Source organism: Stenella coeruleoalba (assembly GCF_951394435.1).
Source record: "Stenella coeruleoalba genome assembly, chromosome: X".
NCBI lineage: Eukaryota > Metazoa > Chordata > Mammalia > Artiodactyla > Delphinidae > Stenella > Stenella coeruleoalba.
In genome coordinates, this window is record NC_137152.1 from 11378396 (window position 1) to 11406180 (window position 27785).

The following is a 27785-nucleotide window of genomic DNA, read 5'->3' on the forward strand; positions in this document are numbered from 1 at the left end:
GCCAGTTTCTCCATGTCCTTGATGGCAGAGGGTACCGTCAAAGAACATTTAAATTTGTGCCAATCCAATCAATGAAAACTGTTATCTCAGTAAACTGAATGATTTTTAAGAGTTGCTGAACATTTCATCACATGTATGAAACAAATTCTAAAACCATTTTTCCTACTGCTAGACATCTCATTTTTTTACTGTTTGAAATCAATGATCATCTCTAAGCATATATATCTTTTCCCACATACTGGATTGCTTCCTTATAATAAATTTCTAGCAGTGCCCATGCTCAAAGAGTTTGAGTATCTATTGTCTGTGATACATATTCTAAAGTGGCTTTGTAGAAAAGTTTTACCTGTTTTATTCTCACCAGTAGCATAGGAGGGGCAGACAGCAGAGTCTTCACTGCAATTATTTATAGGAATTGCTTACAAGTAAGCAATTACAAGTTTCGGGTTTTTGGACCCAATTTCAACATGTGGGGGAGGTTTCCGCACACCTCCAACAAACAATTCTCTGGACACCAGCTGGTGCCTATCTACCCAGAGGCAGCATCAGATGCCACAGGTTAAGGGTTCAGTCCTACAAGGCAGCCCGCCCTCCCACTTCAGATGCCAGTCGCAAGCCCAAGTTATTATTACCTGTACTTCTTGACCAACCAGTTATATATCAGAGGTTCCCATGACCCCTCCTTGGGTTCCATCAATTTGCTAGAGCAACTCACAGAACTCAGGAGACCCATTTACTCCCTAGATTACCAATTTATTATAAAAGGATAGAACTCAGGAACAGCCAGATGAAGGAAATGCATAGGGCAAGGTGTGGTGAAAGAGCCCGGAGCTTCTTTGCCTTCTTCAGGCACCACCTTCCCCAAATTCCCGCATGTTCACCAACCTGCAAGCTCTCCAAACCCCGTCCTTTGGGGTTTTTATGGAGACTTCATTATATACGCATGATTGATCAAATCATTGGCCACTGGCGACTGAACTCAATCTCCAGCACCCCCCCACACCCCGCCCCTCTCCCCCCTCCCTTCCCCTGGGGGCGGGAGGGTGGGACTGAACATTCCAACCCTCTGAATCACAGGGCTGGCTCCACTGACAACCAGCCCCCAACCTTAAGTGCAGTCCAAAGGTCACCTCATTAACATAACAAAACACACCATTGTAACTCTCTTTACAGGAAATTCCAAGGGTTTTAGGAGCTCTGTGCCAGAAATGAGCATGAAGACCCAATACATTTGACCTTTGAACAATGCAGGGGTTAGGGGCGCTGACCCTCTTCGAAGCCAAAAATCAGAGTGTAACTTATAGTCAGCCCTCCACATTCCTGTTTCTAAATCCTTGGATTCAACCAAGCTCAGATCACGTAGTACAGTAGTATTTACTATTGAAAAAAATTCATGTATAAGTGGACCCTCAAGGTTCAAACCCGTGTTGTTCAAAGGTCAACTGTATATATATATATATATATATATATATATATATATATATATATATGTCTTATTATATATCACAACATCACAAGAAGTTTTAACTCAGGGGTAATACTAATAATAACAATACTAAAATAACAATACAGACACTTATTGGGAGTTTACCATGTGCCAGATGTTCTAAACATTTTATATTCATCATGTCATTTATGATCCCTCATTTTACAGTTGAAACTGAGGAGTCCAGCTTCTAGCCAAAAACCTATGCATGATTTCTCAGGCCCAACCAGAGGCGATTACAAAGGCTTTACCTGGCAGGCGTCCTGATGCATATCTGCCTTCCTAGCCCAGGCACCTTCATTCAGAGGCCTCCTTCTTACCCTCTGGTGCCTCCCATGAGACCTCTTTATCAGGGGGGAGAAGAGAAGATCCTTGAACACACTTTCCTCCACTCAGACTCAGTCCTTTTCCACACCGAGTCCTTCCCCTCTCCCTCCCCCTGGCCCCCAGGTCCATGAAACTGCAGCAGCCTCTTGTATGGGGCTCCCTCAGCAGGGAGATGACCCCTCTGTGCTGATCCAACTCATCCTCCACCAATGGGCCCTTGCACGTGGGCCCATGCTCTCTCCGCTCTTGCTTATACTATCACAGTAGGTAAGTAAATGCTTGAATGCTATTCAGTACTTTTATTTTGGCTGGCTGTCTTAATCAGCTACTTTGACACCTGGCAGCTCAGCTCTCTCCAGCTCAGCTGAGTTCCAGACAAAAACCAAGGCCCGTGGAGGTTAAGTAACTAGCCTAATGTTCCTAGCTACTAAGTGGTGGATCCCAGATTTGAATCCAGACTGTTTCCTAAAATAAGAATAACATGCATGATTAGCTGAGAGTAATTAAACCTACAATGAGCCATTCCATGCAGAGTTCACAAAATAGTAAACTTTACCATAAGACTTCATACTCATTGCAAATAATTCACAGGATTCTGGTATTAATTTTTGGTCTGAACCCTCCTGAAGCCAAGTGTGTGGTTGAGGGAAATGATTCTCCCATTTCTACAAACTCTAGAAAATTCCCATTAACTATATTTCTAGGTTTGCTTCCCTCTAATGACTGCAAAATGTTGCTTGCTCTTTTTACCTGAATGATCTCCACAAATCTGAACCATGGTAGTTTTTCACTGTGAAAATGGGCATCACATGATATTTGGTGTTAACTTTATATCTGGGTATATTCTGTAGTTTCTAGACAACATGGAACCTGAAAAATTAGTCTATTCTTACTGTCTGCAGATTAATATCACTATGCTAGCCTGCTCTGGCTTAATGTTGGCATGTTGTATCTTTGTCCCCCCTTTTACTATTCACCTTTCTGTATCTATTTAAAGTATATCTCTTGTATGTAAGACAGACAAATCTAAAGTAAGAAATATACAAATAACACTAACAACTTGTAACTTTTACCTGGAATATTCAATCCACTTACATTAAATGTAATTAGTTATCGTTGGATTTATATCTGCCATCTTACTATTTGTTTTCTATTTGGCCCATCTGGTTTATGTTCCCTTTTCCCTTTTCACTTGCCCTTTTTTTTTTAATTGAAGTATAGTTGATTTACAATCTTGTGCCTTTGCCTTCTTTTTAATTAATAAAATTTTTACTAGTCTTTCCTTAAGTTGTTGTTTTGGCAATATTTTTTTTATCAAGGTAAATTTACATAAAATAAGATACACAGACTTTAAAGGTATAGTTTGATGATTTTTAACAAATATATATTATACACTTACATAACCAACACTCCAATCAAGACTTAGAACTTTCTATCACCCCAGAAAATTTCCATGCCCCTTTCCAGATAACATCTTCCCCAGTCATGGATTAATTCATTATTATTATTATTATATATTTTTTAATTTTTTGCTGCATTGGGTCTTCGTTGCGGCATGCAGGCTTCTCACTGTGGTGGATTCTCTTGTTGCCGAGTACAGGCTCTAGGCATGCAGGCTTCAGTAGTTGTGGTTCACAGGCTCTAGAGTGCAGGCTCAGTAGTTGTGGCACACGGGCTTAGTTGCTCTGTGGCATGTGGGATCTTCCTGGACCAGGGCTCAAACCCGTGTCCCCTGCACTGGCAGGTGGATTCCTAACCACTGCGCCACCAGGGAAGTCCCTGGATTAATTTTATCTGTTTTAGAACTTCATATAAATGAAATCATGAAGTATTTGCTTGTTTTTGTTCCATACAACACTGTTTATGAGATTAATCCATGTCATTGTTCTTTTTTATTTCTGAGTAGTATTCCACAGTAGGGATATTATACCACTATTTGTTTACCTGTTTTCCTATTGAAGGACATGTGAGTTCTTTCCTTCAGCGGTTATTAAAATAAAGCCACATAGGGCTTCCCTGGTGGCTCAGTGGTTGAGAGTCCGCCTGCCGATGCAGGGGACACGGGTTCGTGCCCCGCTCCAGGAAGGTCCCACATGATGCGGAGCGGCTAGGCCCATGAGCCACAACTACTGAGCCTGCGCTCCACAATGGGAGAGGCCGTGACAGTGAGAGGCCCGCGCACCGCGATGAAGAGTGGCCCCCACTCGCCGCAACTGGAGAAAGCCAGTTGTGGGATCTTCCCAGATCAGTGCTCGAACCCATGTCCCCTGCATTGGCAGGCAGATTCTTAACCACTGCGCCACCAGGGAAGCCCCTGACTGGTAAGTTTTATACTTTCATATGATTTCATGTTACTACTTAGCACTCTTTCTTTTCAACTTGAAGAATTTCCTTTAGCTTTCTTGTAAAGTATGTCTAGTTGTGATGAACTCCTTTAGCTTTTGTTTGCCTAGGAGTGTAATTCTCTCTCCTTCATTCCTGAATTTCAACTTTGCTGGGCAAAGTATTCTCAGCTGGCTTTTTTTTTTCTTTTAGCTATTTGAATATATCATCCCACTCTCTCCTGGCCTGCAAGATTTCTGCTCAGAAATCTACTTATGTTGGGGAGTGGGAGTGGGGATGTGATTTCTCTTGTATGTAATGAGCTTATTTTCTCTTGTTGATCTTCCTTTCTCTAGAAAGATGCTCTGTCTTTGATTTTCAGTTTTATTACAATGTGTCTCAGTGAAATCTTAGTTGGGTTGAACCTGATTGAGGACTTTTGACCTTTATGTACCTAGACATCCATATCTTTCCCCAGATTTGGGAGGCTTTTGGCCATTATTTCTTTAAATAAGCATTCTGTTCCTTTCTCTCTTTTCCTTCTATGATTTCTATAATGTGAATATCATTTGGCTTGATGTTGTCCTGTAGGCTTTCTTCACTCCTTTTCATTCTTTTTTCTCCTCTGACTGGATAATTTCAAATGAAGTGTCTTCTAATTCACTGATTCGCTCTTCTCTTGCCCAAGTCTGCTGTTGAAGCTCTCTATTGCATTTTTTTTTTTTTTTTTTTTTGCGGTACGCGGGCCTCTCACTGCTGTGGCCTCTCCCGTTGCAGAGCACAGGCTCCGGACGCGCAGCCTCAGCGGCCATGGCTCACGGGCCCAGCCGCTCTGCGGCACGTGGGATCCTCCCAGACCGCGGCACGAACCCGTGTCCCCTGCATGGGCAGGTGGACTCTCAAGCACTGGGCCATCAGGGAAGCCCTCTATTGCATTTTTAAATTTCTGTCATTATATTCCTCAGCTCCAAAATGTGTTTGGTCTTTTTAATGTTTTCTCTGTTGAACTTCTCATTTTGTTCTTGCATCATTTTCTTGATTTTGTTAAACTGCCAATCTGTGTCCTCTTGTAGCTCTCTGAACTTTAGAACAGTTATTTTGGATTCTTTGTCAGGCAGTTTGTGGATCTCCATTTCTTTGGGATAAATTACTGGAAGTTTACTTATTCCTTTGGTGGTGTCATGTTTCCCCACTCATCATGACCTGTGTAACCTTGTGTTATGTGTCTGTGCATCTGAAGAAGGAGTCACCTCTTTCAGATTTTATGGACTGATTTTAGTAAGGAACAAACCTCACCTGTGAGTCAGGGCATGCTGGTGCATGCTGTGGCCCTTGGTCTAGTGGTGTGAGGTGCCAAGTGTGGGGCATGTGGTGTCTCTGGGTCTAGCGGGTAAATAGTGTCTCATCGGCTCAGGCAACCGTTTATCACAATGTTGACAACTCCAGGATCCTTTGTGGTGAGAGCTGCAGGGTGTCTGCTGGCTGCAATGGATGTTGGGGTCCTTAGTGATGCCTCCAGGTCCAGAGGTGAGGGTGTGGGACTGGTAACAGTTCTGGCCAGAGCTGGTGGTGTGCATGTTTGACTATGGGAACTGGCTGTAGGTGCCTGTGTGGGGTCAGAGGCCAGCTGCAGGTACACATGCAGTGATAAGGGCCAATGTCAGGGGCTGGGGCCATCAGTGGACACACAAGTATCTGCAGGGTTCCAGGCTACATAATATGCCCTTGTGTGGCTGCAGGGGCTAACTGCAGGTACATGCATGGCAGTAAGGTCCAGTGAAAGGATGCAGGGCCAGCTCCAGGCATACAAAGAGCTGTGGTGCCTGGGCTTTGGCATGCACTCATGCATCTACTGGGGCTAGCTGCAGGTATGCACACGGTGGTAATGCATGGACCTAAGCTGGCATTATGCACCCACACAGTCACAAAGACCGTGGCTAGTTGCCAGTGCAGACCCCGGGTCCTGTGCATCCTGCAGCAAGGTCACCAGAAGGTAGAGGAAAACAGGAAGGGACTGAGGCAGCTGCTGTCTGCAAATGCAAAATCCTGTGGGGCCCTCAGTAACAGACGCTGTAGAGGGCCCACAGCGGCTGTGCTGCTATTGGTTTCCTCAACATCGAAAGCTGTTGGGATCATCTGTGGAGAGGTCTGCTGAGGTCTGTGATGAGGTCCTCAATGATGAAAGCTGTAGGGTTTCTGCAGCATCCTGAAGGCCGTCGTGGTCCTCAGTGGCAAAGGCTACTGGGGTCCTCTGCAGAGCAGGCCACTGGGAACCACATTCACTCCCACTGCATGGCTGATACTGGTAGCCCCTGCCCTTCTTCCTTGTTCCCAGCCATCTCTAGATGTCGCAGCTATGCCAGTCTCTGGGTAGCATGAAATCAAGCAAGTCTTGTGCAGTGCCCCGAAAGCCTGGGTGAGCTGATCACTCATTCCTTTCTCCTTTTCCCAGCAAAGGGAACTATTTTGGACCAGGGAGCTCCCTCTTGGCACTGAGCCGTGTTGACTTGGCACTGGGATGATGCAGGCAAGATGAAACTGTTCTTCCTACTCTTGTTTTATAGTTATTCTCAGGTTTGTGGGCCACTGTGTTGCTGAAGCTTCTCAAGTGGACTCTTGAGCACACCGAAAGCCATTTTTCTTTGTGGATTTGCTAATTGTGGTTCTTTGTAGGGAGACAGAGGCTTGGGTGTCCTGCTGCAATCTTGGCAATGCCACTCTTCTGTTGTCATGCATTTTAATTGTACATATAATTTAAACTCAAGACATGACAATTACTGTTTTGTACAATATTTATTCATATATATTTACTATTTATCTTTTAATACATACATTCTTCATTCCCTCCTGCAATTTTCATGTTTCCATATAGCACCATTTTGTTCCTGCCTGGAGAAATCCCTTTAATATTTCTTTTAGAGCACACCTGCTGGCAATGAAATTCTTTAGTCTTTGTCTGAAAATTTATGTATTTTATCTTCATTTTTGAAACATATTTTTGCTATACCTAGAATTCCAGGCTGTTATTTTCTATAAGCAGTTTTTTTAAAAACATCTTTATTAGAGTATAATTGCTTTACAATGGTGTGTCAGTTCTGCTTTATAACAAAGTGAATCAGTTATACATATACATATGTCCCCATATCTCTTCCCTCTTGCGTCTCCCTCCCCCCCACCCTCCCTATTCCACCACTCTACGTGGTCACAAAGCATCAAGCTGATCTCCCTGTGCTATATGGCTACTTCCCACTAGCTATCTATTTCACATTTGGTAGTGTATATACACCCATGCCTCTCTCTCGCTTTGTCACAGCTTACCCTTCCCCCTCCCCATATCCTCAAGTCCATTCCCTAGTAGGTCTGCATCTTTATTCCCGTCTTGCCCCTAGGTTCTTCTGACCATTTTTTTGTTTTTAGATTCCATATATATGTGTTAGCATACAGTATTTGTTTTTCTTTCTGGCTTACTTCACTCTGTATGACAATCTCTAGGTCCATCCACCTCACTACAAATAACTCAGTTTTGTTCCCTTTTATGGGTGAGTAATAGTCCATTGTATATACGTGCCACGTCTTCTTTATCCATTCATCCGATGATGGACACTTAGGTTCTTTCCATCTCTTGGCTATTGTAAATAGAGCTGCAATGAACATTGTGGTACATGACTCTTTTTGAATTATGGTTTTCTCAGGGTATATGCCCAGTAGTGGGATTGCTGGGTTGTATGGTAGTTCTATTTTTAGTTTTTTAAGGAACCTCCATACTGTTCTCCATAGTGGCTGTATCAATTTACATTCCCACCAACAGTTCTATAAGCAGTTTAAAGGTGAAATTCCCTTGCTTTCTGGGTGTCAGTTGTTTCTGATAGGACATTGACTGTTGGTTTATACTCTTGTTCTTTTGAGGGCAATGTATTCTTCTCTAACGCCTTTTAAGATGTTCTAACTGACTTTATCAGCTGTTTGTCCATGATGCACATAAGTGCAGTTTCCTACTTGCTTCTTGAGTCCCTGGGTTGATGTCTTTCACCAGTTTTGAACAAATTCTCAACTATTATCTCTTCAAATATTGCTTTTGCCCCATTCTCTTTCTTCTTTTCCTCCAGAATTTTGATTACATGAATGTTAAACCATTTGAGTATGTATTACATGTCTCTTATACTCTCTTTTTTCCACCCTTTCTTTCTCTGCTTCAGTTTGAGCATTTTTTATTGACCCATATCCCAGTTCACTAATCCTACATTTTGCTACGTCCCCTCTGCTGCCAAATTCATACACTGCGTTTTAACTTTTAGATATTGCCTTTTTAAAAAAAATTTTTTGGCCATGCGGCATGTGGGAACTTAGTTCCCTGACCAAGGATCGAACTTGCACCTGCTGCAGGGGAAACACAGTCTTAACCACTGGACCACCAGGGAAGTCCCTAGATACTGCCTTTTTCAGTTCTAAACTTTCTATTTGATTGTTTTTTTTTTAATAAAGTGAATAGTGTGGTTTTTTTATTTATTTTATTTTTGGCTGCACTGGGTCTTTGTTGCTGTGCGCGGGCTTTCTCTAGTTGCAGTGACCAGATGCTACTCTGTTGCAGTGTGTGGGCTTCTCATTGTGGTGGCTTCTCTTGCTGAGAGAGCTCTAGGTCCATGGGCTCAGTAGTTGTGGCTCACGGGCTCTAGAGCACAGGCTCAGTAGCTGTGGCTCGCGGGCTCTAGAGCGCAGGCTCGGTAGTTGTGGCTCACGGGCTTAGTTGCTCCACGGCTTGTGGGATCTTCCCGGACCAGGGCTCAAACCCGTGTCCCCTGCATTGGCAGGCCGATTCTTAAGCACTGCACCGCCAGGGAAGCCCTGATTATTGTTTAAACATCCCAAGTGTTTTAGATTTTCCATTCTTTTCGCCTATTTTGTCCTTTTCCTCTATTTAGAATATATTATATAACATATTTGAGTTCTTATCAGCTAACTTCAGTATCAGCAACATCTATGGATCTGCATCTATTTTTTTCCCTCTTAATTGCCAGTCTGACCTTTTTACACACCTAGAAATGTTACTGTGTGCCAGGTAGTATGTATAGAAGAACCATAGAAGTTTCACAGAAAAGAGGTTTCCCTTTTATTTCATTAGGCTGTTAAGGTGAGTAGCTAATAAACTCTATCCAGTCAGAAATTGAGCTTGATCAGGAATATACTGTAAGTTTAGTAAGACTCTATCTCCTTCTGGTATGTTCCTGTTCGTAGATTGTGGAAATACAGATCTCCTCACCCCTAGAAGCTAACAGACAGTTCTGACCTTCAGAGGTTTTCAGCCTCCTTTAGCCTCCTACTTCACGCAGCTTTAAAACTTGGCAAACGTCTTTAAGAGAAAACTCACTGTGTTTGAAGAAGAGCTCCTCTCTCGCGGCACTGTGCAACTGAAAGGTACCTCAGTCTGTCTTTTAGAAGTTTCTGTGCTAACTCCACCATTTCCTGTACAGCTACAGAACAATGAAAATATCCCAAGGTGAAAACTGTGTGCATTTAGGGTCCCTTAATATTTCAATTTGTCACCACAGTACTATGCAACTGCTAAAAGGCTTCTGACTTCTCTGTCCTCAAGCAGAAGCCCTTTGCCTGGAACAAGCCTGATCTACATCCTGCCCCCAAATAAACAAAGGGCTGGCAATTATCAAATCACTTTGTAACAATTTTCCCTTTTCTGTAAGTTCAGTTCATCCAGTCCTTTGTTTCCACAGCTCTCTGAACCCCTTAAAATGTGATTTTCGTAGTGTATCCAATTTTGTCTAGTGGGAGAGTGGGCCTGTGGCAACACATTTCATTTCACCGCTACATGAAAGTCCAGGGTTTTTGGTTTTGTCACTAAGGGTATTTGTTATTTTCAGTTACACTTTGAATTTTATGTAGAAAATTTCCTACCAGTCTGAACATTCTTTACAGCATGCATTTCAAGGTTTAGGCTTGCTGAAACCACATATACATCCAAACAGTTTACCAATATCACAGAGCTGAAAGCTGTCAAAGTCGGTTTTATTGATGCAGATTCTTTTTGCTTTTGTGAAGTTGCACATGTTGTTAAATCTTTATTTGCATCTCCTTTTCCATTAGTTTTTTTTCTTTGCCCTTTTTTTCTACTGACATTTTCCCTTTACCATTTTCAAGACATTTTCTCTGTATTGCAGATACTAGTCCTTATTTTGAGCTATGTCACAAATAATGTTTTCCCCATATTATCTTGTCTTTTGACTTTATTTTTTAATAAAGATGTTTTGATTTTTTCTTTCTATGTGACTGAATTTTATGGCTTCTGGAATTTGTGAAATAGATTGGTAAGTCTTTCCCACTCTAAGTTAACATGGAAGTTATTACTTATTTTCATCTTTTTGTTTGTTACCTTTTTTTATACTTGAAACTTTGATCCTGGTAATGGGCACATTCTCCCTTGTCTTCCCCAGATGGCTATTTGGATTCCCTAAGACCATCCTTTTACTCAATGAAGTGGAATGCTGTCATTATAATGTACAAATTCTCATATGCATTTCGTTCTATTTCTGAACTTTCTATTCTGTTCTATTCTGGTGTGTCTATGTGTGCACTAGAAACACACTTTTACTTATTGATATTTTACTACATATCTTAATATCCAGTAGGGTGACTCTCCACTTGCCACCATGCTTTCCTTTTCAGAGTTTTCATGACCTTTCTGGCTTGCAGATTTTTCCACAAGAACTTTAGAATCAAGATAACTTGTTCCAAAGAAAATCTATTGGTATTTTTATTGGGATTGGGTTATATCCATAAACAAACATAGAGAGAACTGACAACTTAATGACACTGAGTTTCTACCTTAAAATAATGTGTTACTATTTATGTTTCCTTTTTGGAGGGGAGGATCCTTTAGTAGTATTTGAATGTTTTCTTCATTCACATCTTGCACATTTCTTGTTACGGGCATTTTTTTGTTGTTACTGTAATTATGCTGTATCTGCTTTCTTATATAGTCTCATTTCACAGATAATAGATTGAAATGAACTTTTCAATACTTGAAAATGGGATTGCTCTTCAGTACCCAGAAGTAGCAGAGAAGCTATAGGGATGTGTGAGAAACACTGTTTGAGAGTAGGGAAAAAAGATTGCCTTCACTGAGTTCAGTCCATTTAAAAAAAACTGTTTTCGTAAAATGTAATAGATTCATTGAAGGAGTTCAAACTACTCTTTTCCCTAAATTTTATCATTAACCCAAAATAAAAACCTGGGAGTATTCCTTGACTACTCCCACTTGGTCTGCTGACCATCTATCCATAGTTTTTATTCTGATGGTGAACATCAGAATTATACTTGTAGCTTTTAAAAAAGCATACAGCCAGCTTCTACCCTTGACCATTCTGATTCAGGTCTAGGGCAAGTCTAGGCATGTGTGTGTGTGTTTACACACACAACTCCAGTGATTGTGATTCCCCACCTTTCAGGAATCATTAAAAAATCAAAAACTAAGTCCTGTTGACCATACATCCTAAATATCTCTGCAATATACGTCTTCATTTTTACCTTTGCCAATTTAAACCAATACTTCATCATCTCGTGCCTAGACCACTCTAGCAATCTCCTTGTTGCTATTTTAAAATCTACTCTTTGTCCCTTACAATTCAGCCTCCAAACAGCTAACAAGGCTATATATATGTAAAAGAAAAATCAGGCTGTGCCACATGCCAACATAAATTCCTTCAAAACTTCCCATCTACGATCCCTAAACACTGATCCACTGACGAGTGCCAGTCCCTAAGTTTCCACTGGTGTGTTGCACAATGAGACTGAGAAAAAATAAACATGGTGATTTTTTTATGAAACCAAATTTATTCAGTTTAAATTATCTGCATTCTATGATTATATATTTAGCACCAATATATTATGTTTTCTGAAATGATGGTGGCATGGGTGCCATCTCTTAACATGAATTTTACGTGGTAAAACAGAAGGATGTCAAATCTATGCTGGTCTCAATTTTTAAAATTACACCTGCTCACATGATCAAAGTCTGGGAACCACGGATGGAAGAATTAAGTACAAGCTTCCTAATGTGGTCTGTGATATGGAAATCCCCTAGTACCACACAAACACACCAAGGTTGGCTCTTTACTTGAATTTGTTAAAACTACATTTCATTCATTAACATTTTCTTTTTAAAAAATTTACACTAATATTAGTTAATTACCAGTTATGTGCAAAGTACTATGCCAGATGGGATAAAAAGGTGATCAAGAGCGGGAAGAGAAATGGGAACATATGTATATATATAACTGATTCATTTTGTTGTGAAGCAGAAACTAACACACCACTGTAAAGCAATTATACTCCAATAAAGATGTTAAAAAAAAAAAAAAGAAAAGAAAATGGGCCCTGCCCATAAGGAAGTTAAGCGTATTGGGGGTTCTAAATTTTGGAGTCAACAGCCTTGATTTCAAACTGGAGTTAACTATAGTACCTGCCTATAATTAGTTAGCTATTAAATTACAACTATAGTACCTGGAAAGAAGGACGGTGTACTACAAAACTACACACCAGGGGAACTTGGCCTAGTCCTCGAAGGTCAGAGGTTTCCACGAGGAAGTGAATTAAGAACTGAGATCTGAAGGATGAATGGGCATGAAACTAGGTGAATGAAGAGCAGGAATGAAGAGAGAGCAGCACAGATAATGGGAAGAGCATGTGCAGAATATGAGGTGGGAAGCACAGGCTGTGCTTGAAGAACTGATGGGCTATCGGTGACTAGCGCCCATGGGGACAGGAGCAGAATCCTAGCTAGGCTCGTGAGGAAGACTAGGTGACACCGGACCTCACATGTCACATATGGATTCTGGTCTTTATTCTAAAAGTAATGGGAAGTCACTGAAGGAACACTGAAACGATGGAAAGATGATGACAGAATCTTATACTGGATTGGCCAAAAAGGGTCGTTTGGGTTTTCCTGTAACATCTTATGGAAAAACCCAAACGAACTTTTGGGCCAACCCAATACTTTAACACTAACAACCATCGGCTTAACAGTCCTATGCAAACATCATGCTGTTGTACTTTTCACTGCCTTTATAATAACCTACCCTCCTTCCTCCAATACACTCTTGATTTTTTAATATTTAAAACTAACGTAATGGATAAGTGTTGTATTAGTTTCCTAGGGCTGCGGAAACAAAATGCCACAAACTCAGTGGTTTAAAACAACAGAAATCTGTTTCACAGTTCTGGACGTTAGAAGTCGGAAATCGAGGTGTAGGCAGCGTCATGCTCCCTCTGAAATCTGTAGGGGAATCCTTCCTTGCGCCCTCCTAGTTTCTGGTGGCTTGCTGGTAACCTGTGGCATTCCTCAGCTTGTAGCTATGTAACTCCAATCTCTGCCTACATTGTCACACTGCATTCTCCCTGTCTCTGTCTTCACATCTTCCTATAAGGACACCAGTCATACTGGAGTAGGGGCCCACCCTACTCCCGTATGACCTCATCTCAACTGATCACATCTGTAACAACTCTATTTCCAAACTAAGTCACATTCTGAGGTACTAAGGATTAGGACCTCAACATACCTTGGGGTGGATGGGGGGAGGACACAATTCAACCCATAACGAATACCTACGTAAAAACATTTAGGTAGTACTAAACAGGAAGCAGTGAGGTCTCCCTCTCATAACCCAGGCCTAAGCCAATCACTACAGGATATTCAATGACCATAGACCATTTCAGGACTGAATGTGGGTAGTAAGACATGAGGGGGAGATGTTCCTCACTCTTCTGTAAGCTTTCTCCCTCTGGACAGAGTGGTGTGTAGACGTGTACACCTTAATATCCTGCTGAGCTGCCTAATTAAACCATCTCAAGCTTGCACACCTCCCACCAGTTACAATAACCATGACATCTCCTTCGCTGGTAAGTTTGTTTTGAGTTGGACGTTCCTTTAATATAAGTCCTAATGGATAAGGGTGTCATCTGGCAATGTACAATCATTATCTTTCCATTGTTTCAGTATTCGGAGTAATTCTTCATGGTTACGAATTAAAGAAAAGACACCTTTCCACAATGATTATGGACATAAGATATGGAAGATAACCTAAAGTGGGAAATGTCAAAGAAGAAAGTAAGATTAAGCTTATGTATTCCTTGGTTTTCCTTTCATCACCAAAGATGTTGGGATAATGCAGGGCAATATACTTTTGGGTAGGATTTACATCAATGGAAGCACAATGCCAGCAGAGATGGATGACCTTGTAGTTAGCCATCCAGAAAACACATCAGACTGTGAGGATTTTATGGAATGACAACAAGATGATATTTGGAAACTTGAATTTTCCCCAACACAAAAGTCTTGACTTTGACAATACCATAAAGTTGCTTATCACCTTGCCTTTCAGAGTGTGGCCCATGAACCAGAAGCATCAATATCACTGCATGTTAGACATGCAGTCTCAGGTCCCACTCTAGACCTACTAAATCAGAATGTAGAGTTGAACAAGATCCTCAGGTGATTTGTATATACATGAAAGCTTGGGAAATAACGGCATTATTACACTGAACAGAAAGATGACAAAGAGAAGTCTGTGAAGACATGTCCCCTGAAATGGTCAAGCTGATTTGCTGCTTGTTGTAATGCACTGGCTCTAGCTATACATCAGAATAACCGCAGAAGCTTTTAAACTGATGCTAAGGCCCAAGGCAGAACCTAGACCAACTGGATCAGAATCTTCGGGGTGAGGCTTAGGATCAGCAAAGCCCTTTAAGAAGTCCTCAAGTAATTCTTATCAAAAACCATGGCTGAGAATTATTAGTGTAAAGCAAGGGCTAGGGAGAGGAGGACTAAGAATTCATGTTTAATGAATATAGAGTTTTGGTTTCACAAGATGAAAAAGTTCTAGAGATCTACTGCACAACAATGTGAATATACTTAACACTACTGAACTGTACACTTAAAAATGATTAAGACGTAATATTTGCCAGAATAGGCAAAATCATTCAGATAATCAATTTTAAATTATTTGCTTTACTATACACAGATATGTTATTTGAATTTTTAGAATAAATTTGGTTTTCTAAAAGGGTTTTGAATGTAATTATAGTATGGGTTCACCAATACAGTAAAACCAATTTTTCGATCAATAAATATTTCAAAATTGCATGATTTAAATGCTTTAGACCCCTGTTTACTGTCCCAAGTGCTCTGGTTTGAACTTCTCTCTTTGTGTATACGTATCTCTCTGGGCCTTTCTTCATGGGGCAGCAACAGGTCTGGTGGAGGCTCCCTGAAGCATCAGGCAAAATTCCAGTATATTATAATACCACTTTAATCCACAACCACCCCAACATGAATATCCTTAGAGTTTACCAGATCCCCGAAGAGTCCTGTTATGCAAAATTAAGAACTCTTGCTTTCAGATGGTGTCCCTGCTGGGTACAGTGCCCCATAAGGGTATTCCTATGAGACCCCAGGAATACTTTTATGAATTAGTATAGCATATAGCTCTGTGCCACTGTCTCTCCCATTAAGACTGCAAGCTTTCTGGAAGCTGTGGAGAGTCATATTTATCTTTAGATCTCTAGCACCTACTTATATATTTGGGCATGACAACGTATTCAATGGAACATCAATAAACACATGACTGGATGAAAGATCTCCATATCCTCTTCCACTTCATACCCTACTGATATTTTGAAAGAGACAAAATGTTTTCTATAGGCACATCATTTGGAAGGATTAGAGCACACACAGGATGAAAAAAAGAAAACAGAATTCCATTCCTTTTCTTCTCAAGTAATGTACTCATGTGGAATAAAGACGTAGTTTTCTAAAAGGGCTAACTTTTCCTGGAATTCCAAGCTCTACTGCACTGACTCCCAGCCAATGACAAACACTTCAGAGAATCTCAAGACTTCCTAGAGACGTCTCAAAGAGAAGTTACTTAAGGGTTATTTAAAGAACTAACAATTTCATTTAAGAAACCCCAAAATATAAATGAGCAATGGTAAATGCAATAATTCTGGAGAGTGATAGTTCTAACAAAGACAACTGAAAGGTAATAAGAAAGAGAGACTCAGGTATTTAGATAGAGTTGGAGGCAGTAGTCAAGAGATAAAACTCAGCTGGGGCCAGCAATCACCTCTAAGAGCTCACTCATAGGATTTAAGATAACACGGTGCACAGCAAAGGAAACCATAACAGAATGAAAAGACAACCTACTGAATGGAAGAAAATATTTGCAAATGATATGATCAATAAGGGATTAATATCCAAAATATATAAACAGCTCATACAACTCAATATCAAAAAAACAAACAACCTGGTTAAAAAAAATTAGGCAGAAAACCTGTATAGACATTTCTCCAAAGAGGACATGCAGACGGCCAACAGGCACATGAAAAGATGCTCAACATCGCTGATCATCAGGAAAATGCAAATCAAAACCACAATGAGATTTCACCTCACATGTGTCAGAATGACTACCATCAAAAAGAACACAAATAACAAATGTTGGTGAGGATGTGAAGAAAAGAGAACCCTAGTACACCGTTGTTGAGAATGTAAATTGGTACAGCCATTGTGGAAAACATTATGGAGGTGTCTCAAAAAATTAAAAACAGAACTACCATATGACCCAGCAATTAAATTCCTGGGTATATATCCAAAAAAACCCCAAAAACACTAATTCGAAAAGATACATGCACTATTATTCATAACAGCACTATTTATAATTGCCAAGATACGGAAGCAAACCAAGTGTCCATCGACAGATAAATGGATAAAGAGGATATGGGGGGTGTGTGTGTGTGTGTGTGTGTGTGTGTACACATACACACAATGGAACATTACTTGGCCATAAAAAAGAATGAAAATTTTTCCATTTGCAATAGCATGGATGGACTTGGAGGGCATTATTCTAAGTGAAGTAAGTCTGAGAAAGACAAATACTGTATGATATCACTTATATGTGGAATCCACAATAATACAGCAAACTAGTAAAAATAACAAAAAAGAAGCAGACTCACAGATATAGAGAACAAACTAGTGGTTACCAGTGGGGAGAGGAAGCCGGGGAGGGACAATATAAGAGTAGGGAATTAAGAGGTACAAACTATTATGTATAAAACAAGCTACAAGAATATACTGTACAACACAGAGAATGTAACCAATATTGTATAACTATAAATGGAGTATAACCTTTAAAAATTGTGAATCACTACATTGTACACCCATAACCTACATAATACTGTACATCAACTATACTTCAATAAAAATATTAAAAAAAATAACATGGCCCAGATCGTATAAATCTTTCGCCTTTTACTAAAAAAAAAAAAAAAAAAGGCCCACATTTCCCGATATCTCAATATTAATAAACTTATACTTTTATTGAACTATACATTTTTTGTAAATTTTTAAAACAGTAAGTGCATTTTGTTAATATAAAACTGTCAGAAGACATGGCACTATATTATTACAAACTGACTTTATTACAAACTGACCTTTGCTCTTTCACCACGAAGAGCATAGTCCTGGAGCTACACTGGATGTCAATCTTGGCTCTGTTCCTTACTATAGCTATATGACCCTGGGTGTAGTACTAAACCTGTGTGGGTCTTAGTTTCTTCATTTGTAAACAAGAGATAGTTAATAGAGCACATCTTATAGCAGCACTGTCTAATAAAACTTTCTGAGACTAAGGAAATGTTCTATTCTGTACTGTCCAAATAGTAGCCACTAGCCACATGTAGCTATTGATCATTTGAAATGTGGCTAATGCAAGTAAGAAACTGAATTTTTAATTTAGTTTTAATTCAGTTAAATGTAAACAGCCACACAACACTACTGGCAATGTCCTGGAAAGCATAGTTTCAGAGAGTTGTAAGGATCATATGGGGTAAGCATTCAAATCAATGTCTGACACACAATAATCAATATATGTTAGCTAGTGCTATTGCCCAGCACATCACATTATAGATAACTAGTACCCAAGCGCAGATTACAGTTTTATTCAACTCTTTCCCTAAATTTTATGTAATCATTTTTCCTACTATTTATAGTTCCAGACTAATTCTTTCCCCTTCCAGGTGGCACTGGCTTCAGGAAACAGACCAGTCTGCACACCAAGCCCCATCTCCCCTTGTTAGGCTCAACGCATGTACTATATGGTCACTTTCTCTGAAGGTTTTGAAGACTGTCAGAACACATTTGGTCCTGGCTCCCTTCGGATGGTACCCGCTGCCCCCACTCCCAATGTTTTGACTACATTTACCAGAATCTTTCAAGTGTTACAGCATATTAATTTCCTTTTTGGATAATGTATCAGAGGATTTTATTGTCACACTTGACATAACCAAATTAGTCATTCTACACCTTAAAACATTTTATCAGGCTTATAAAAACGACACTAAATATTTCCATCATCTTGTTTTTTGTATGAGGCTACAGTGAAGTTTAGAAAGGTTATCTTTTGCTCCCTGGTATATATTAAAATGCAACTACTCATGTTCTAGCACATATTTGTTACCTTGAAAAAGGCTGCAAGCTCTAAATCAATAAGGCTGTTCATCTCTTTTGATACAGCAATACTACTCTATTTCCAAAACAGTCTCATAATATCACATTTGTTTTTCCTAACACAAAGACTCCTAGAACAATCAAAATTGGTAAAGATTCCTTTCTCTTCCCATTGGAGAAGATATAGCTGAGAATATGAGAAAAGATGTCAGAAGAGAATTACAAGTCTGAATTCTCCTGCTGTCTAAGTAACACAATAGATGTGGTTCTTACATTGATAATTTTATATTCTAAAACACGAAATATGGAGAAATAGTTAAATAATCTGACATATACCTCTAACCCAATGAGGAAGGCATCATTAAACAAGTGGCCTGGTGTAATACCAGAGGAAAGCTAAGGAAGACAGAAAAGATAAAGAATTAAAAAAAAATACAGCTTATCTCAGATATAAACTACTATCAGGTATGAACTAATTTGAGTTGTAAACTTACAAAAAAAAAAAAAAAGAAAAGAAAAGGACAAAACAGGAAAGAAGCCTAGCAAGCCACTGCCCAGAAATAAACTGTGGGGAGTGGGGGCAGGGAGGGGCAGCTTTTGCCTACACTGCTTTTAGCAGGTACAAGCACCCTGTTTCTGCAGGAAACTCTTCCTGTCCTGGGACTGCACATGTGTGGACAGTCAGCTTTGTTCTCTGGGATTCTTTACCCCATTTCAAGCAGTGAGAAATGATTTCAGCTGCAAGTAACAGAAATCTTGACTTCTGTTACAAGGAATTTTTTTTTTTTCCTGAAGTAATGGGCAATCCCGGGAAACGGTGAGCTTACATTCAATTCAGTGGCACAATAAAACAATTTTTCAGTCTACAGTGTCAGATTCATTCTAAAGCCTAATTTCCTGTGATTCTCTCAACTTCTCAAGTTAGGGCCACCTACTTCCAGCGGGACAGGAAAAACCTCTTCCTAATTGGACTGAGGGGAAGAACCAAGCCCTTCCCCTCAGTCTGATTCGGCCCAATTTAGGTTTTGTGCCCAGCCCAGTAACGGCTGCCTGGGAAATGTCCTGCACTAAACTGGCTTAGACTAGTCAGGACTAACCTCTGGAACTGGGGATGGAGTTCACTTACCCAGTCACATGAATGGTGGGAAGGAAGTTTCCGGAGGAAAATGAGAGCTCTGCTATGAGAAAAGGAGGAAATCGATGTGGACCAGGCAATCAACCGATTGCATCACACTTACCTCCCACTCCTGGCGGACTTGGTATCTAGTGCTAAATGCTTTGGCTGGTTACTAAGAGTATGTTTTACTGGCCCATAACACTGCTTATACTTTGTGGGTAAGTGACTGCTGCTGTGGGGAAATGGATAATCCAAGATGAAGTTAAAGATGCTAAAGAAGTTTCCTAGCTGAACTCAGGACTATTATGTTGACCTCCAGTTAGGCACACAGGCACTTGTCCAGTATAGCTGCTCACAAGTGTAGCACAGGAAAAATCTACAGTGAGGGCACAGCAGGTCTGATTTTCTGCCCTTATGAACATTCACTACCTCAATAGTGCCTGCCACGCTACTGAACAAAAAGGCAACACAGGATTATTGAAATAAGGTCCTAGGAAATGGCCACACTATTAGCACTGTGAAGAAACTCAACACAGTAGGATTTTACAGGACAGGGCTATTTTGTAGAGTCCATAAGCAATTCAACTCAAAAACTGAAAACAGAAAAAACCTTTGAAGGATTCAATTAAATACACTGTTTACAGATCAGCATTCTTTCCATTGCACCATACTGTCTTTAGCAGTAAAAACCTCAAGTTCCCCAGAGAAGATTAACCAGGAAAGAGCTCTCACTCTCAAATTCTTAGGATGTTAAGTAATATTTTCACAATTTGAATAGAAGAAAAAGGATACCTTTCAACATTTGGTATTAGCCCAGTTTTGCGGAAAAAAAAAAGGAAAGGATACAAAGCTTTGCTTTTACTGGGAAGGGCAGGCAAAGAAGTTAACTGGATCTTTTCCTTCCTGAGACGGGGAGAAAACTGAGTGGTCAATTCTATGTAGTACAAAGGGATGTTATCAGGACAATAGAAGATTCACTTGTACATTATTAGAATTCTTAAAGGGTCTGCTGATTTTAAAAAAAAACCTCTAACAAGGTTATAGGATCAAGTTGCTTGCATGCAACCCCTTAATTTGGTTTAACATTTTTTTTCATACTGGGGACAACATTAATGAGCTGCTATGAAGGATTAAACCATATATATGTATAGGTATGAATATTACTGCGGGAGGGGTATGTGTGTGTTTTCAAGCTGTTTGGTATACAGTTGAAGGAAACAATAGCATAATAACTGAGGCAGAAGAATGGATAAGTGACCTGGAAGACAGAATGGTGGAATTCACTGCTGTGGAACAGGCTAAAGAAAAAAGAATGAAAGGAAATGAAGACAGCCTAAGAGACCTCTGGGACAACATTAAACGCAACAACATTCACATTACAGGGGTCCCAGAAGGAGAAGAGAGAGAGAAAGGACCAGAGAAAATATTTGGAGATTATAGTCGAAAACATCCCTAACATGGGAAAGGAAATAGCCACCCAAGTCCAGGAAGAGCAGAGAGTCCCAGGCAGGATAAACCCAAGGAGAAACACGCCGAAACACATAGTAATCAAATTGGCAAAACTTAAAGACAAAGAAAAATTATTGAAAGCAGCAAGGGAAAAATGACAAATAACATACAAGGGAACTCCCATAAGGTTAACAGCTGATTTCGCAGCAGAAACTCTACAAGCCAGAAAGCAGTGGCATGATATACTTAAAGTGATGAAAGGGAAGGACCTACAACCAAGATTACTCTACCCAGCAAGGATCTCATTCAGATTCGATGGAGAAATTAAAAGCTTTAGAGACAAGCAAAAGCTAAGAAAATTCAGCACCACCAAACCAGCTCTACAACAAATGCTAAAGGAACTTCTCTAAGTGGGAAACACAAGAGAAGAAAAGGACCTACAAAAACAAACCCAAAACAATTAAGAAAATGATAATAGGAACATACATATCGATAATTACCTTAAACGTGAATGGATTAAATGCTCCAACCAAAAGACACAAGCTTGCTGAATGGATACAAAAACAAGACCCATATATATGCTGTCTACAAGAGACCCACTTCAGACCTAGGGACACATTCAGACTGAAAGTGAGGGGATGGAAAAAGATATTCCATGCAAATGGAAATCAACAGAAAGCTGGGGTAGCTATACTCATATCAGATAAAATAGACTTTAAAATAAAGACTATTACAAGAGACGACGAACGACACTACATAATGATCAAGGGATCAATCCAAGAAGAAGATATAACAATTATAAATATATATGCACCCAAAAAAGGAGCACCTCAACACATAAGGCAACTGCTAACAGCTCTAAAAGAGGAAATAGACAGTAGCACAATAATAGTGGGGGACTTTACAACCTCACTTACACCAATGGACAGATCATCCAAAACGAAAATAAATAAGAAAACAGAAGGTTTAAATGACACAATAGACCAGACAGATTTAATTGATATGTATAGGACATTCCATCCAAAAACAGCAGATTACACTTTCTTCAAGTGTGCATGGTACATTCTCCAGGATAGATCACATCTTGGGTCACAAATCAAGCCTCAGTAAATTTAAGAAAATTGAAATCATATCAAGCATCTTTTTTGACCACAATGCTACAAGATTAGAAATGAAATACAGGGAAAAATATACAAACACATGGAGGCTAAACAATACGTTACTAAATAACCAAGAGAACACTGAAGAAATCAAAGAGGAAATCAAAAAACCTAGAGACAAATGACAATGAAAACATGACGATCCAAAACTTATGGGATGCAGCAAAAGCAGTTCTAACAGGGAAGTTTATAGTTATACAAGCCTACCTCAAGAAACAAGAAACATCTCAAGTAAACAATCTAATCTTACACCTAAAGGAACTAGAGAAAGAAGAACAAACAAAACCCAAAGTTAGCAGAAGGAAAGAAATCATAAAGATCAGAGCAGAAATAAATGAAACAGAAACAAAGAAACAATAGCAAAGCTCAATAAAACTAAAAGCTGGTTCTTTGAGAGGATAAACAAAATGGATAAACCATTAGCCAGACTCATCAAGAAAAAGAGGGAGAGGACTCAAATCAATAAAATTAGAAATGAAAAAGGAGAAGTTACAACAGACACCGCAGAAATACAAAGGATCATGAGAGATTACTACAAGCAACTCTATGCCAATAAAATGGACAACCGGGAAGAAGTGGACAAATTCTTAGAAAAGCACAACATTCCAAGACTGAACCAGGAAGAAATAGAAAATATAAACAGACCAGTCACAAGTAATGAAATTGAAACTGTGATTAAAAATCTTCCAACAAACAAAAGTCCAGGACCAGATGGCTTCACAGGCGAATTCTATCAAACATTTAGAGAAGAGCTAACACCCATCCTTCTCAAACTTTTCCAAAAAATTGGCGAGGAGGGAACACTCCCAAACTCATTCTATGAGGCTACCATCACCCTGATACCAAAACCAGACAAAGACACTACAAAAAAAGAAAATTACAGACCAATATCACTGATGAATATAGATGCAAAAATCCTCAACAAAATACTAGCAAACAGAATCCAACAACACATTAAAAGGATCATACACCATGATCAAGTGGGATTTATCCCAGGGATGCAAGGATTCTTCAATAAATGAAATCAATAAATGCGATACACCATATTAACATATTGAAGAAGAAAAACCATATGATCATCTCAATAGATGCAGAAAAAGCTTTCGACAAAATTCAACACGCATTTATGATAAAAACTCTCCAGAAAGTGGGCATAGAGGGAACTTTCCTCAACATAATAAAGGCCATATACAACAAACCCACAGAAAACATAATTCTCAATGGTGAAAAACTGAAAGCATTTCCTCTAACATCAGGAAAGAGACAAGAATGTCCACTCTCACCGATATTATTCAACATAGTTTTGGAAGTCCTAGCCACGGCAATCAGAGAAGAAAAAGAAATAAAAGGAATACAAATTGGAAAAGAAGAAGTAAAATTGTCACTGTTTGCAGATGACATGATACTATACATAGAGAATCCTAAAAATACCACTAGAAAACTAGTAGAGCTAATCAATGAATTTGGTAAAGTTGCAGGATACAAAATTAATGCACAGCAATCTCTTGCATTCCTATACACTAATGATGAAAAGTTTGAAAGTGAAATTATGGAAACATTCCCATTTACCATTGCAACAGAAAGAACAAAATACCTAGGCATAAACCTACCTAGGGAGAAAAAAGACCTGTACGCAGAAAACTGTAAGACACTGATGAAAGAAATTAAAGATGATACCAACAGATGGAGAGATATACCACATTCTCGGATTGGAAGAATCAATATTGTGAAAATGAATATACTACCCAAAGCAATCTACAGATTCAATGCAATCCCTATCAAATTACCAATGGCATTTTTTACGGAACTAGAACAAATCATCTTAAAATTTGTATGGAGACACAAAAGACCCTGAACAGCCAAAGCAGTCTTGAGGGAAAAAAACGGAGCTGGAGGAATCAGACTCCCTGACTTCAGACTATACTACAAAGCTACAGTAATCAAGACAATATGGTACGGGCACAAAAACAGAAACATAGGTCAATGGAACAAGATAGAAAGCCCAGAGATAAACCCACGCACCTATGGTCAACTAATCTATGACAAAGGAGGCAAAGATATACAATGGAGAAAAGACAGTCTCTTCAATAACGGGTGCTGGGAAAATGGGACAGCTACATGTAAAAGAAGGAAATTAGAACACTTCCTAACACCATACACAAAAATAAACTCAAAATGGATTCGAGACCTAAATGTAAGACCGGACACTATAAAACTCTTAGAGGAAAACATAGGAAGAACACTCTTTGACATAAATCACAGCAACATCTTTTTTAATCCACCTCCTAGAGTAATGGAAACAAAAACAAAAACAAACAAATGGGACCGAATGAAACTTCAAAGCTTTTGCACAGCAAAGGAGACCATAAACAAGACCAAAAGACAACCCTCAGGCTGGCAGAAAATATCTGCAAACGAATCATCGGACAAAGGATTAATCTCCAAAATATATAAACAGCTCAGGCAGCTCAATATTAAAGAAACAAACAACCCAATCCAAAAATGGGCAGAAGACCAAAACAGACATTTCTTTAAAGAAGACATTCAGATGGCCAAGAAACACATGAAAAGCTGCTCAACATGACTAATTATTAAAGAAATGCAAATCAAAACCACAATGAGGTATCACCTCACACACACCAGTCAGAATGAGCCTCATCAGAAAATCTACAAACAACAAATGCTGGAGAGGGTGTGGAGATAAGGGAACCCTCTTGCACTGTTGGTGGGAATGTAAATTGATACAGCCACTATGGAGAACAGTATGGAGGTTCCTTAAAAAACTAAAAATAGAATTACCATATGATCCAGCAATCCCATTACTGGGCATATACCTGAGACAACCATAATTCAAAAAGACACATGCACCCCAATGTTCTTTGGAGCACTATTTACAATAGCCAGGTCATGGAAGCAACCTAAATGCCCATCGACAGACGAATGGATAAAGAAGTTGTGATACATGTACACAATGGAATATTACTCAGCCATAAAAAGGAAAGAAATTGAGTCATTTGTTGTGACGTGGATGGATCTAGAGACTGTCATACAGAGTGAAGTAAGTCAGAAAGAGAAAAAGAAATATCATATATCAACGCATGTATGTAGAACCTAGAAAAATGGTACAGATGATCTGGTTTGCAGGGCAGAAGTTGAGACACACATGTAGAGAACAAACGTATGGATACCAAGAAGGGAAAATCACAGTGGGGTGGGGATGGTGGTGTGCTGAATTGGGTGATTGGGATTGACATGTATACACTGATGTGTATAAAATTAAAGACTCATAAGAACCTACAGTATAAACAAACAAACAAAAAAACAACTAATACTAAACTTTCTTTGGGTTATTTGTATTGAAATATGTTAATATAAATGTTGCAGACATTACATGAAATTTCTAAAAATCTTATATGTTTTGGTATAATGTTATAAGTCATACTTCTACTTATTACTTTAAAATGTATGTCTCAGAAATAAGTAAATTTCCTTGCCAATTGCATTATTATGAACTTTCAGCAGATCTTTAACCGTGGTCATTTTTAAGTCTTTTGTCATTCCCAGACAGTTCTGGGTGTACTGTGATGCTTTTGCAAAAATGTTCCTATAAAACGGTTTCATATTCAAGAAATTCACGGAAAAGACTCTGACAAGTACAGGTTTCTGGTACCTGACTATACTGGTGAACTGAATGAATAAGCATTTTCAGAACTCTAACGGAAAACTGAACTCATGAAAGTGCTAACAGAAGATCAAGATGACAAAAAAATGATTATATGGGACTGAGTGAACTGATGAGGATGATTAAAATTTTTGTGACTTTCTGTTTGAATAAAAAAAAATCCCACAAGGACTCAGAGGCAAAAAATATACAAATCAATGTTCACTGGAGGGGGGCAGAGGGGAAGATGGCGGAAGAGTAAGATGCGGAGATCACCTTCCTCCCCACAGATACACCAGAAATACACCTACACGTGGAGCAACTCCTATAGAACACCTACTGAACGCTGGCAGAAGACCTCAGACCTCCCAAAAGGCAAGAAACTCCCCACGTACCTGGGTAGGGCAAAAGAAAAAACAGAGACAAAAGAATAGGGACAGGACCTGCACCAGTGGGAGGGAGCTGTGAAGGAGGAAAGGTTTCCACACACTAGGAAGCCCCTTCGCGGGCGGAGACTGCGGGAGGCTGACGGGGAAAGCTTTGGAGCCGCAGAGGAGAGCACAGCAACAGGGGTGCAGAGGGCAAAGTGGGGAGATTCCCGCACAGAGGATCGGCGCCTACCGGCACTCACCAGCCCAAGAGGCTTGTCTGCTCACCCGCCGGGGCGGGTGGGGCTGCGAGCTGAGGCTCCGGCTTTGGTCGGAGAGCAAGGAGAGGACTGGGGTTGGCTGCGTGAACACAGCCTGAAGGGGTTAGTGCACCACGGCTAGCCGGGAGGGAGTCCGGGAAAAGGTCTGGAGCTGCCGAAGAGGCAAGAGACTTTTTCTTCCCTCTTTGTTTCCTGGTGCGCAAGGACAGGGATTTAAGAGCGCTGCCTAAAAGAACTCCAGAGACGCGCGCGAGTCGCGGCGAAAAATGCGGACCCCAGAGACGGGCGCGAGCCGCGGCTGAAAACGCGGACCCTAGAGACGCGCACGAAACGCAGCTAAAAACGCAGACCCCAGAAACGGGTGCGAGCCGCGTCTAAAAGCGCGAAACCCAGAAACGGAGCACAGGTCACTATCCACACCTCCCCTTCCAAGAGCCTGTGCAGCCCGCCACTGCCAGGGTCCTGGGATCCAGGGACAACTTCCCCGGGAGAACGCATGGCGGGCCTCAGGCTGGTGCAATGTCACGCCGGCCTCTGCCGCCACAGGACCGCCCCGCACACTGTGCCTCTCGCTCCCCCCACCTGAGTGAGCCAGAGCCCCCGAATCAGCGGCTCCTTTAACCCCGTCCTGTCTGAGCAAAAAACAGACGCCCTCCAGTGACCTACATGCAGAGGCGGGGCCAAATCCAAAGCTGAGCCCCTGGGAGCTGTGAGAACAAAGAAGAGAAAGGGAAATCTCTCCCAGCAGCCTCAAAAGCAGCGGATTAAAGCTCCACAACCAACGTGATGTACCCTGCATCTGTGGAATACATGAATACACAACGAATCATCCCAAACTGAGAAGGTGGACTTTGAGAGCAAGATTTATGATTTTTCCCCTTCTCCTCTTTTTGTGAGTGTGTATGTGCATGCTTCTGTGTGAGATTTTGTCTGTATACCTTTGCTTCCACCATTTGTCCTACGGTTCTATCCGTCCGGTTTTTTTAAAATTTTCTTTTCTTAATAATTAAGTTTAATTTTAATAACTTTACTACACTTTACCTTCTTTCTTTCTTTCCTCCCTTCCCTCCTTTAGACAACGAATCATCCCAAATTGAGGAGGTGGACT

General features: G+C 40.2%; 1 protein-coding gene across 2 annotated transcripts in view; it reads right to left on the minus strand.

Moving 5' to 3' along the window:
* FANCB (FA complementation group B) overlaps positions 1–27785 on the minus strand; it is a gene marked incomplete at its 3' end in the record, with an annotated part of 60796 nt that overhangs the window by 1464 nt on the left and 31547 nt on the right. For both annotated transcript variants that reach the window (XR_013825839.1, XR_013825840.1), the window contains exon 10: positions 19768–19816. The remainder of the gene's footprint in view (positions 1–19767; positions 19817–27785) is intronic.